Below are 13,254 nucleotides of genomic sequence, written 5' to 3'. Positions count from 1 at the left end.
CTACATGTCCTAGCTTGATTAAAAAAGAGTCGCATTATTCCTGGTACAAAAAATGATGCTAGTCATTTTGTGGCAAATTTTGGAAGACCACAATGCCGAACTATTCTGTGCGCGCAGATGCAAGAAATTCAGGAAGTTGGGCAAAGTAGGGTTGTTCTGGAGGCTATCACTATTGCGCATCGCTGTCCAGGCCAAAATCTTGTCAGACTATGCGTGGACATCAGCAACCTTGAAGCATGCTACCTTCTTGGAAATTGTAAGAATAATTAGCACAATTATTAATCATGTTTCCTTTCTTTCCTTTGTGCTTAGCGAATGTGACTGATTGATCTTTCTATTGTTTTTGGTGTGTCAATAGATCCGGTTGTATTTCCTAGGAGCCGGGAGGCTGGAGCAACGCCGGTGACGACCGCGACGGTGGGTGAGACCGCTAGGAGTCAATCCACTCCCTGGGCGTCGTTTAATTCATCGGCATTGGTGCCACCAAGGACGATCACAACAGATGATATTTTTCCTTTGTTTTTTTTCTGGTGGTAGTGGATTGTTTGCTCCTTGATGCGTGGATTTTCAAGTGTAGGCTGTTGATGAGGAAACAAAGTTGGTGGAAATATCAACGTTGGACAAAATAATAGAAACATTAAGCGCAGAATGTGCTGTACCTAAATTAGTTGCCTGGAAACATAGGGAATGTGCTAAATTACTGAAGGGCGAGAGCCATAGGAAAAGGGATCGGGTGAAGAAAGAACATGAGAGATGGGTGTCTGGCTCCTGAGATCGATTGACTATCATCAAACTATTACTAACATGATGTAATCAATCCAACCGTTTCTATTCTTAAAAAAGAGACCATTTGTCTCTTTTTTAATATATTTTTTGAATTGTCTGGATTGCTTACCACATGTTTCACATGGTAACCATTAGTCTCAAGTTAAAGCCGACGGACTGAATATTCAGTGGGACTTGGCACAATACCAAAGAATCACAAAATTCTTTCCATTCGACGATATTGAAAAGGCGCAGGTACTGTCTGGCTAGAGGCGTCTCCCCTAGCCAAGCAACATGTTTTACATTATATGGACCGAGTTGAAGTAATACATGAGATTTGCCAGAAAGAGTGAACTAATACATGAGACAAACAGAAGATGAGAAGAATTAACCTACTAGCTAAACAACACACCTACCTGCTAATCAACAGGAAACACACAGTTGCATCACCAAACCATGCCTAGCTACCTGACTGACGGCCAGGTAAGCTAACAATGTACATATACTCCCTCCGTCCGGAAATACTTGTCATTGAAATAGATGTATCTATATGTATTTTAGTTCTAGATACATCCATTTTGATGACAAGTATTTCCGAACGAAGGGAGTACATCACACAGACAAACACAACATGTCCATCAGTACCAAACGTCGTGCAGCTCGATCGACCGATCTCAATCAATCCTTGGTGCTGGAGGAGGAGAAGCAGCCGCAGAAGAAGTCCCACATGCTCTTCTTCACCCCGTTGTGGTCAGCCATCCTTCTTCTCCCTAAAACGGTGGAGCTCGACCTCGATGGTCGAAGTGGCAAGTGTTTGAAAGCTAGCTAAAACTAAGCAAGGAGCAAGAGAAGTTCTTCTTTTTGACGGGAAGGTGCAAGAGAAGTTGTGGGTTTGGTGCCCCTGCATCCAACGGGCCCTGTATTTATAACAGCACAAACTGGCGTCTCGATCGGTGTCTCACACCTGCAAGCAGAGGACAGAGTTAACCGAAAATGCAAGCGCATCTACGGAGACCACGAAGGCTCGCGCGGTGACTGACTTGACAATGTGTGGAACAGTGGAAGTGGAACGGGTCCTCGCTTCCAGCGGCAAATTTGACAATTTTGACTTATGAATAAAATCATTTCACAAAATGAACTATCCTTAAATTTTTTCACTCAAATGATCTTTTTGAGTGGCGCCCGACAAGAATGCGCCACACTACACTGTGCAGCGACCGACTGACAGGCATTGCACGCCTAGCCAGGATCGCATCCGTGTGATCCGAAAATTACTAAGTCAGTGCAACGCCTAAGAGCTAGGCGCCACACTACACAGTGCAACACCTAGCTTCTAGGCGTTGCACTAGTGGTTGCTTCATTTTATAGTGCAACCACTAGGTGCTAGGCGCTACACTGTATAGTGTGGCGCCTAGCTTTTAGGCTCTGCACATTGACTTATTAATTTTTAGGCAGTTCAGGGTGCGACACTGGTTAGGCGTGTAGCGCCTGTTAGTCAGGCGTTGCACAGTGTAGTGTGGCTCCTTCATGTCAAGCGTCACTCAAAAATATCAGTTGCGTGATTTTTTTAAAGCAGTTTATTTTGTGAAATGATTTCATCCACAGGTTAAAATTATCAAATTTGCCGCTTCCAACTGGGGCGACGACTTAAAAATTAAAGTGGGAGCTAGCGTCCCGTGTGACTGTGTTAGTATGATCACTCACTCGAGTCTCAAGTAGGCACTGTGAATCTTGAAGTCGTTCTGACTTGTAACCTTAGTTAATTTTATGCCCTTTAATGGATTGTGCGCAGCAAGCTTTTAGATAAAGCAATTTGGTGGTAGCATTTTTAATCTTATTCTCCTTTTGCATGATACGCGTATACTGGGACTCGCTTCTCAACGGTCAAAAAGAAAAGATGGCGAATAATGCGCAGTGATCTGCTAGCCTTTGAACACCACGGTCATCTTGTCGCCATAACTATATTCGGCCTAATTAAGCAAGCTTTTCTACGGCTCAGCAACTAAATAATCAAGCAAGCTTGGTTATGAATCAATTTCATATTCTCAAAACTGTTTATGTTGGAAATATGCCCTAGAGACAATAATAAATTAGTTATTATTATATTATATTTCATTGTTCATGATAATCGTTTATTATCCATGCTAGAATTGTATTGATAGGAAACTCAGATACATGTGTGGATACATAGACAACACCATGTCCCTAGTAAGCCTCTAGTTGACTAGCTCGTTGATCAATAGATGGTTACGGTTTCCTGACCATGGACATTGGATGTCGTTGATAATGGGATCACATCATTAGGAGAATGATGTGATGGACAAGACCCAATTCTAAGCCTAGCACAAAGATCGTGTAGTTCGTATGCTAAAGCTTTTCTAATGTCAAGTATCATTTCCTTAGACCATGAGATTGTGCAACTCCCGGATACCGTAGGAATGCTTTGGGTGTACCAAACGTCACAACGTAACTGGGTGGCTATAAAGATTCAGTACAGGTATCTCCGAAAGTGTCTGTTGGGTTGGCACGAATCGAGACTGGGATTTGTCACTCCGTGTAAACGGAGAGGTATCTTCGGGCCCACTCGGTAGGACATCATCATAATGTGCAGAATGTGATCAAGGAGTTGATCACGGGATGATGTGTTACGGAACGAGTAAAGATACTTGCCGGTAACGAGATTGAACAAGGTATCGGGGTACCGACGATCGAATCTCGGGCAAGTATCGTACCGATGGACAAAGGGAATTGTATACGGGATTGATTGAATCCTTGACATCGTGGTTCATCCGATGAGATCATCGTGGAGCATGTGGGAGCCAACATGGGTATCCAGATCCCGCTGTTGGTTATTGACCGGAGAGTTGCCTCCGCCATGTCTGCATGACTCCCGAGCCCGTAGGGTCTACACACTTAAGGTTCGATGACGCTAGGGTTATAGGGAATAGATGTACGTGGTTACCGAATGTTGTTCAGAGTCCCGGATGAGATCCCGGACGTCACGAGGAGTTCCGGAATGGTCCGGAGGTAAAGATTTATATATGGGAAGTCATCATACGGTCACCGAAACAATTCGGGGGTTACCGGTATTGTACCGGGACCACCGGAGGGGTTCCGGGGGTCCACCGGGAGGGTCCACCTGCCCCGGAGGGCCCTATGGACTGTATGTGGAGAGGGACCAGCCCCTTAGTGGGCTGGGCGCCTCCCCCCTAGGGCCCATGCGCCTAGGGTTTGGGGGAACCCTAAAGGGGGGGCGCCCCCTTGCCTTGGGGGGGCAAGGCAACCCCCTTGGCCGCCGCCCCCTCCTCAGATTGGATCTGAGGGGGCCGGCCCCCCTCTCCCTTGCCCCTATATATATGTGGAGATTAGGAGGGCAGCCGCACCCAAGTTCTGGCGCAGCCCTCCCCCTCTCCCAAGTCCTCCTCTTCTTCTACGGTGCTTGGCGAAGCCCTACAGGATTACCACGCTCCTCCTTCACCATCATGCCGTCGTGCTGCTGCTGGATGGAGTCTTCCCCTACCTCTCCTTCTCCCCTTGCTGGATCAAGGCGTAGGAGACGTCACCGGGCTGTACATGTGTTGAACGCGGAGGTGCCGTCCGTTCAGCACTAGGATCATCGGTGATTTGGATCACGACGAGTACGACTCCATCAACCCCGTTCACTTGAACGCTTCTGCTTAGCGATCTACAAGGGTATGTAGATGCACTCCCCTTCCCCTCGTTGCTAGATTACTCCATAGATTTATCTTGGTGATGCGTAGAAAATTTTAAATTTCTGCTACGTTCCCCAATCGTGGCATCATGAGCTAGGTCTATGCGTAGTTTCTATGCACGAGTAGAACACAAAGCAGTTGTGGGCGTTGATTTTGTCAATTTACTTGCCGTTACTAGTCTTATCTTGATTCGGCGGCATCGTGGGACGAAGCGGCCTGGACCGACCTTACACGTACTCTTACGTGAGACTGGTTCCACCGACTGACATGCACTAGTTGCATAAGGTGGCTAGCGGGTGTCTGTCTCTCCCACTTTAGTCGGATCGGATTCGACGAAAAGGGTCCTTATGAAGGGTAAATAGAAATTGGCATATCACGTTGTGGTTTTGGCGTAAGGAAGAAACGTTCTTGCTAGAAACCTATAGCAGCCACGTAAAAACTTGCAACAACAATTAGAGGACGTCTAACTTGTTTTTGCAGCATATGCCTTGTGATGTGATATGGCCAAAAGGATGTGATGAATGATATATGTGATGTATGAGATTGATCATGTTCTTGTAATAGGAATCACGCCTTGCATGTCGATGAGTATGACAACCGGCAGGAGCCATAGGAGTTGTCTTAATTTATTTATGACATGCGTGTCAACATAAACGTCATGTAATTACTTTACTTTATTACTAAAGCGTTAGCCATAGTAGTAGAAGTAATAGATGGCGAGACAACTTCAAGAAGACACGATGATGGAGATCATGGTTTCATGCCGATGACAACGATGATCATGGAGCCCCGAAGATGGAGATCAAAAGGAGCAAAATGATATTGGCCATATCATGTCACTATTTGATTGCATGTGATGTTTATCATGTTTTACATCTTATTTGCTTAGAACGACAGTAGCTTAAATAAGATGACCCCTCACTAAAATTTCAAGAAAGTGTTCCCCCTAACTGTGCACCGTTGCGAAGGTTCGTCGTTTCGAAGCACCACGTGATGATCGGGTGTGATAGATTCTAACATTCGAATACAACGGGTGTAAGCCAGATTACACACGCAATACACTTAGGTTGACTTGACGAGCCTAGCATGTACAGACATGGCCTCGGAACACGGAAGACCGAAAGGTCGAACATGAGTCGTATAGAAGATACGATCAACATGAGATGTTCACCGTTGATGACTAGTCCGTCTCACATGATGATCGGACACGACCTAGTCGATTTGGATCATGTTTCACTTATATGACTAGAGGGATGTCTATTTGAGTGGGAGTTCATTAAATAATTTGATTAGATGAACTCAATTATCATGAACATAGTCTAAATTCTCTTTGCAAATATGTTGTAGATAAATAGCTCACGTTGTAGCTCCCTGTTTCAATATGTTCCTAGAGAAAGATTAAGTTGAAAGATATTGTAAGCAATGATGCGGACTAGGTCCGTAGTCCGAGGAGTGTCCTCACTGCTACACAGAAGGCTTATGTCTTTGATGCACCGCTCGATGTGCAAACCCCTACAACGTCATCTGTGGATGTTGTGAACACCTGACAGACACATCCTGATGACTACTTGATAGTTTAGTGCACCATACTTTACGGCTTAGAATCGGGATTCCAATGACGTTTTGAACGCCATAAGACATATGAGATGTTCCAAGAGCTGAAATTGGGATTTCAGGCTCATGCCCGTGTTGAGAGGTGTGAGACCTCTGACAAGTTCTTTAGCCAACAAGATGGAGGAGAATAGCTCAGCTAGTGAGCATGTGCTCAGAATGTCTGGGTGCTACAATCACTTAAATCAAGTGGGAGTTAAACTTCCAGATAATATAGTGATTGATAGAGTTCTCTAGCCACTATCACTAAGCTGCTAGATCTTCGTGATGAACTATGACATGCAAGGGATGGAGTTGATCCCGGAGCTGTTCGCGATGCTTAAGACCGTAAAAGGTAGAAATCAAGAAGGAGCATCAAGTGTCGATGGTTTAACAAGACCACTGGTTTCAAGAAGGGCAAGGGCTAGAAGGGAAACTTCATGGATGGCAAACCAGTTGCCGCTCCAGTAAAGGAACCCAAGGTTGAAACCAAACCCGAGACTAAGTGCTTCTATTGTAAGGGGAACGGTCACTGGTAGCGGAATTACCCCAAATGCATGGTAGATAAGAAGGCTGGCAACTTCAACAAAGTATATACGTGTTATTAATGTGTACCTCTCTAGTACTCCTGGTAGCACCTGGGTATTGGATACCAGTTCAGTTGCTATTACTGGTGACTTGAAGCAAAAGCTACGGACTAAACGGAGACTGGCTAAGGGCGAGGTGACGATGTGTGTTGGAAGTGTTTCCAAAGTTGATGAGATCACCATCGCACGCTCCATCTGCCTTCGGGATTAGTATTGAACCTAGATAAATGTTATCAGGTGTCTACGTTGAGCATGAATATGATTAGATCATGTTCATTGCAATACGGTCATTCATTTAAGTTAGAGAATAATGGTTATTCTGTTTACATGAATGATACCTTTCATGGTCATGCACCCTATGTGAATGGTTCATTGAATCTCGGTCGTGGTAATACACATGTTCACGCCAAAAGATGTAGAGTTAATAATGATAGTACCACTTTCTCGTGGCACTGCCGCTTAGGTCATATTGGCGTAAGATGCATGAAGAAACTCCATGCCGATGGATGTTTGGAGTCACTTGATTTGAATCGCTTGACACATGCGAGCCATGCCTCATGGGCAGGATGACTAAGACCCCGCTTTCAGGTACAATGAAACGGGCAAGTGACTTGTTGGAAATCATACATGCTGAGGCGTGTGATCCAATGAGAATTGAAGCGTGCGGTGGATATCGCTATTTTCTCATCTTCACTTACGATTTGAGTAGATATAGGTATATTTACTTAATGAAGCACAAGTCTGCAACGTTTGAAAAGTTCAAGCGATTTCAGAGTGAAGTTAAGAATCATCATAACAAGAAGATCAAATTCCTGCGATCTGATCAATGAGAATATCTGAGTTATGAGTTTGGCAAACACTTAAGACATTGTGGAATTGTTTCACAGTTGAAGCCACCTGGAACACCACTGGGTTATGGTGTGTTCGGACGTCATAATCGAACCTTATAAGATATGGTGCGATCTATGGTGTCTCTTATCAATCTACCGTTTTCATTTTGAGGTTATACGTTAGAGACAGCTACATTCACTTTAGATAGGACACCATCGAAGTCCGTTGAGACGGCGTCGTATGAACATTGGTTTGGCAAGAAACCAAAGTTGTCGTTTCATAATGTTTGGGGCTGCGATGCTTAAGGCTTCAGCCGGAGAAGCTCGAACCCAAAGCGGACAAACACATCTTCATAGGATACCCAAAGGTGATAGTAGGGTATACCTTCTATCTCAGATTCGAGGGCAAATTGTTTGTCGCTAAGAATGGGTCCTTTCTCGAGAAGGAGTTTCTCTCGAAAGAATTGAGTGGGAGGAAGATAGAACTTGATGATGAGGTTGTTGAACCTTTACTTCAACCAGAGAGTGATGCAACACAGAAAGATGTTTTCTATGGCGCCTACGTCTATTGAATAGGAAGTTAATGATAGTGATCATGAAGCTTCGGATCAAGTTGCTATCGAACCTCGTAGGTCGACAAGGATATGTACTACTCCTAAGTGGTACGGTAATCCTGTCTTAGATATCATGTTGTTAGACAACAATGAACCTACGAGCTATGGAGAAGCGATGGTGGGCCCGTATTCCGACAAATGGTTAGAAGCCATGAAATCCGAGATAGGATCCATATATCAGAACAAAGTATGAACTTTGGTGGACTTGCCCGATGATCGGCAAGCCATTGAGATAAATGGATCTTTAAGAAGAAGACGGACGTGGGCGGTAATGTTACCGTCTATGAAGCTCGACTTGTGGGAAACAGTATTTTCACAAGTTCAAGGAGTTGATTGCGATGAGAATTTCTCACCCGTAGCGATGCTTAAGTCCGTCGGAATCATGATAGCATTAGCTGTATTTTTCGATTAACAAGTTTTCTTACCAGTTTTCGTAAGAAAAGTTGTATGTGATACAATAAAAGGTTTTGTCGATCCTAAGGATGCTAAAAGGTATGCTGGCTCCAGCAATCCTTCTATGGACTAGAGCAAGCATCTCAGAATCGGAATATATGTTTTGATGGAGTGATCAAAGTTTTTAGGTTTATAAAATGTTTTCTAGAAACTTGTATTTACAAGAAAGTGAGTGGGAGCACTACAACATTTCTGATAAGTATATGTGAATGACATATTGTTGATCCGAAATAATGTAGAATTTCTGGAAAGCATAAACGGTTGTTTGAAGAGTGTTTTTCAAAGGAAGACCTCGATAAAGCTGCTTACATATTGGGCATTAAGATCTATAGAGATGGATCAAGACGCCTGATGGTACTTTCAAAGAACGCACACCTTGACATGTTTTTGAAGGAGTTCAAAATAGATCAGTCAAAGAAGGGTTTCTTACCTGAGTTGTAAGGTGTGAAGTTGAGTAAGACTCAAAGCTTGACCACAGCATAAGAAAGAGAAAGGACGAAGGTCGTCCCCTATGCTTTTGTCATAGGCTCTATACGGTATGCCATGCTGAAGTACCGTACCTGATGTGTGCCTTGCCACATGTCTGGCAGGAGGGTACAAAGGTGATCTAGGAGTAGATCACCAGATAGCGGTCAAAATTATCCTTAGAGGAATAAGGAAATGTTTCTCGGTTATGGAGGTGATAAAGAGTTCGACGTAAAGAGTTACGTCGATGCAAGCTTAACACCTATCCGGATAGCTCTGAGTAGAGATACCGGATACGTATAATGGAGCAACAATTTGGAATAGCTCCAAGTGGAACATGGCAGCAGCATCTACGATATAAAGTTTTGCGAAATACATAGGGATCTGAATATGGCAAGACCCGTTGACTACAACCTCTCTCACAAGCATAACATGATCAAACCCAGAACTCTTTGAGTGTGTATCACATAGTGATGTGAACTAGATCATTGAGTCTAGTAGACTCTTGGATGTTGGTCACATGGCGATGTGACCTATGAGTGTTAATCACATGGCGATGTGAACTAGATTATTGACTCTAGTGCAAGTGGGAGACTGTTGGAAATATGCCCTAGAGGCAATAATAAATTAGTTATTATTATATTATATTTCATTGTTCATGATAATCATTTATTATCCATGCTAGAATTGTATTGATAGGAAACTCAAATACATGTGTGGATACATAGACAACACCATGTCCCTAGTAAGCCTCTAGTTGACTAGCTCGTTGATCAATAGATGGTTATGGTTTCCTGACCATGGACATTAGATGTCGTTGATAACGGGATCACATCATTAGGAGAATGATGTGATGGACAAGACCCGTCCGTTTTATTGCTATAGCTTTATTCTTGTAATACACATATTCCTTCAACTATGAGATTATGCAACTCCCGGATACTGGAGGAATAGCTATCAAACGTCACAACATAACTGGGTTATGAATCAATTTCACATTCTCAAAACTGTTTATGTTGGAAATATGCCCTAGAGACAATAATAAATTAGTTATTATTATATTATATTTCATTGTTCATGATAATCGTTTATTATCCATGCTAGAATTGTATTGATAGGAAACTCAGATACATGTGTGGATACATAGACAACACCATGTCCCTAGTAAGCCTCTAGTTGACTAGCTCGTTGATCAATAGATGGTTACGGTTTCCTGACCATGGACATTGGATGTCGTTGATAATGGGATCACATCATTAGGAGAATGATGTGATGGACAAGACCCAATTCTAAGCCTAGCACAAAGATCGTGTAGTTCGTATGCTAAAGCTTTTCTAATGTCAAGTATCATTTCCTTAGACCATGAGATTGTGCAACTCCCGGATACCGTAGGAATGCTTTGGGTGTACCAAACTTCACAACGTAACTGGGTGGCTATTAAGGTTCACTACAGGTATCTCCGAAAGTGTCTGTTGGGTTGGCATGAATCGAGACTGGGATTTGTCACTCCCTGTAAACGGAGAGGTATCTCTGGGCCCACTCGGTAGTGAAAGAACATGCGGTGCCCCCATGTTTGGTTTTGGTAATTGATGACAATCTCTATGGACTAATGGTTGCCTTGAGTTATATTTGAAGGTTTTGTCCATAGGCTTTTCTTGGAGTACATGTGTTGGTTTCAAGGAGAGTTTGTGTCGACCAAGGTGCTATTCAAGGAATTACCTAAAGATTGGTCTTGTGAGAGGTCGATCAAGACCAAGTTAAAGAGTGAATCAAGTTGATCAACCCACAAAGCGTAGAAGATGTACCGAGAGGGATCAAGTGATCCCATGGTATGGTAAGCATTGTCAATTACGCTTTGTGTACTAACCCATGGTCTTTGTGAGGGTTCTTTGTGGGGTTAGGTTGCGGTGTGCAAGTTCAAGTGGAGCACCACGAAGAGATCAAATGCTTGAAGCTTGCTGTCCTTTGTGGTGATAATGGACCTGTGAAGATGTGCGGAAGAGTAGCTCACCCATAGTAGAGTATGGGGGAGCAATCAACTAGTCTTCATCGAGTCAACACAATCAAGAAAGGTTGCGTTGTGCAAGTTCAAGTGGAGCATCATGAAGAGATCAAATGCTTGAAGCTTGCCGTCCTTTGTGGTGACAATGGACTTGTGAAGATGTGCAGAAGAAAGGCTCACCCATAGTGGAGTATGGGGGAGCAATCAACTAGTCTTCATCGAGCCAACACAATCGAGAAAGGTGGTCCAATTTGAGGAAGTCAAGATCATCATCATCTAGCTCAAGTGGACCATGTGCAAGGCAAAGGTTTGCCCTTGATAGGTTTTCTATTTTACCGGTCTCATGATGGTAGTTGGGAGACCGGGTTATAGGATCGATTGCCGTACTATCAAGGGGGGCTCTCGATGAGTAGCTTGATCGTATCGTTCGTACAGAGCTCAAACCATTGCATCCTTGCATCATCTTTCTTGGTTCTTGTTTGGTTCTCTTTGTGAGTCTTAGAGCTTACGGTCATCTTGTTGACAAGCTTGAGTTCATCGAAAACGGAGTTCGCTTGCACCTTCTATGATGTTTTGATGCTACTCGTCGTCTTGTTTCCAACAAGCTTGAGTTTGCTCAATTCGGAGCTCATATGCAGAAGTTATGGCAGTTTTGATTTTCTTGAGTGTGGTTTTTGTCAGGGTCCCAGCGGTAGTACCGTCGTACCCAGCGGTAGTACCGCTGAGGAGTCACAAGCGGCAGTACCGCTCCGCAGCGGTAGTACCGGCGGTGACTCCGCAGCAGTACTACCGTTGGCTTACCAGGTCCCTACCGCGTCGATTCGAGGGGTCTTTTTCTGTGTCGGATTGTGCGGTACCTCACTGCAGCAGTAGTGCGGCAGTACCGCCCTTCCTCCGCGGTAGTACCACCCGATTCCCTCTTTCCCTTTACCCTTCGTTCTGTGCGGCAGTACCGCCGAAGGGTGCAGTAGTACCGCCTAACCCAGCGGTAGTACCGCTGTCTCCTATGGTACTACCGCCCCAAGGTGTTGGAAATATGCCCTACAGGCAATAATAAAAGGATTATTATTATATTTCCTTGTTCATGATAATTGTCTTTTATTCATGCTATAACTATGTTATCCGGAAATCGCAATACATGTGTGAATACATAGACACCAACATGTCCCTAGTAAGCCTCTAGTTGACTAGCTCGTTGATCAACAGATAGTCATGGTTTCCTGACTATGGACATTGGATGTCATTGATAACGAGATCACATCATTAGAAGAATGATGTGATGGACAAGACCCAATCCTAAGCATAGCACAAGATCGTATAGTTCGTTTGCTAGAGTTTTTCCAATGTCAAGTATCTTTTCCTTAGACCATGAGATCGTGTAACTCCCGGATACCGTAGGAGTGCTTTGGGTGTACCAAACGTCACAACGTAACTGGGTGACTATAAAGGTATACTACGGGTATCTCCGAAAGTGTCTGTTGGGTTGACACGGATCAAGACTGGGATTTGTCACTCCGTATAACGGAGAGGTATCTCTGGGCCCACTCGGTAATGCATCATCATAATGAGCTCAAAGTGACCAAGTGTCTGGTCACGGGATCATGCATTACGGTACGAGTAAAGTGACTTGCCGGTAACGAGATTGAACGAGGTATTGGGATACCGACGATCGAATCTCGGGCAAGTAACGTACCGATTGACAAAGGGAATTGTATACGGGGTTGCTTGAATCCTCGACATCGTGGTTCATCCGATGAGATCATCGAGGAGCATGTGGGAGCCAACATGGGTATCCAGATCCCACTGTTGGTTATTGACCGGAGAGCCATCTCGGTCATGCCTACATGTCTCCCGAACCCGTAGGGTCTACACACTTAAGGTTCGGTGACGCTAGGGTTGTAGAGATATAATATGCAGTAACCCGAAAGTTGTTCGGAGTCCCGGATGAGATCTCGGACGTCACGAGGATTTCCGGAATGGTCCGGAGGTGAAGAATTATATATAGGAAGTGCAGTTTCAGCCATTGGGAGAGTTTCGAGGGTCACCGGTATTGTACCGGGACCACCGGGTGGGGCCACCCATCCCGGAGGGCCCCATGGGCCAAAGTGGGGAGGGGAACCAGCCCATAGTGGGCTGGTGCGCCCCCCTTGGCCCACCCCATGCGCCTAGGGTTGGGAACCCTAGGGTGGGGGGGTGCCCCACCTGGCTTGGGGGGCACTCCACCCCTTGGCCGCC

Source organism: Triticum dicoccoides, chromosome 6A (genome assembly GCF_002162155.2).
Source record: "Triticum dicoccoides isolate Atlit2015 ecotype Zavitan chromosome 6A, WEW_v2.0, whole genome shotgun sequence".
NCBI lineage: Eukaryota > Viridiplantae > Streptophyta > Magnoliopsida > Poales > Poaceae > Triticum > Triticum dicoccoides.
The sequence above is the reverse complement of the archived record's forward strand: the minus strand, read 5'-3'. Positions refer to the sequence as shown.